Genomic DNA, 545 nt, shown 5'->3' with positions numbered 1-545 from the left:
TTTTTGTTTTCTTGTTCATTTCTATTCCCTATTCTGGGAGTCGATAATCTTTCCGTATTTGACGGAATGGCCGTCACTGTCCGTGATAGTCTTCGCTGATTACTCACGGGTTTGGGTTTCCCGTTTGGCTTACCGTGCAGATTCCAGCATTCGTCACGGTTATGACCGTTCTTCTTACAGTAAACGCAATGTTTTTGTACTGAGTTTATGCGTGTATTTTCGATTGGTTTCGGTAACACATATCGATTTGCATAGCGACTTGTTCTACATTCCTGTCCGTAATGCCCTAATTTACCACATTTGTAGCATTACAAAGTTTTTTCATTGCGGGTGTATATAGAAGGTTTAATTTTTACGAAGGGTTTTCCACTAGGCCCTTGTACTTTTTCTTCTGAGCTTGCTGCTGCTATTGCAATGAGCTTGCCTCATGTAATGAGTTATAATTTCGCGATCGTATTATTGTTCTGAGTTTATCGCGTAATCCTATTTGATAATTTTGTAGAGCTTGCAGTTGTACAGTATCTAGTATAGTACGTTTTTGCTCA

Source organism: Odontomachus brunneus, unplaced genomic scaffold, assembly GCF_010583005.1.
Source record: "Odontomachus brunneus isolate Ranch 3 - 2012 unplaced genomic scaffold, Obru_v1 Obru_scaffold_070, whole genome shotgun sequence".
NCBI classification, from domain to species: domain Eukaryota; kingdom Metazoa; phylum Arthropoda; class Insecta; order Hymenoptera; family Formicidae; genus Odontomachus; species Odontomachus brunneus.
The sequence above is the reverse complement of the archived record's forward strand: the minus strand, read 5'-3'. Positions refer to the sequence as shown.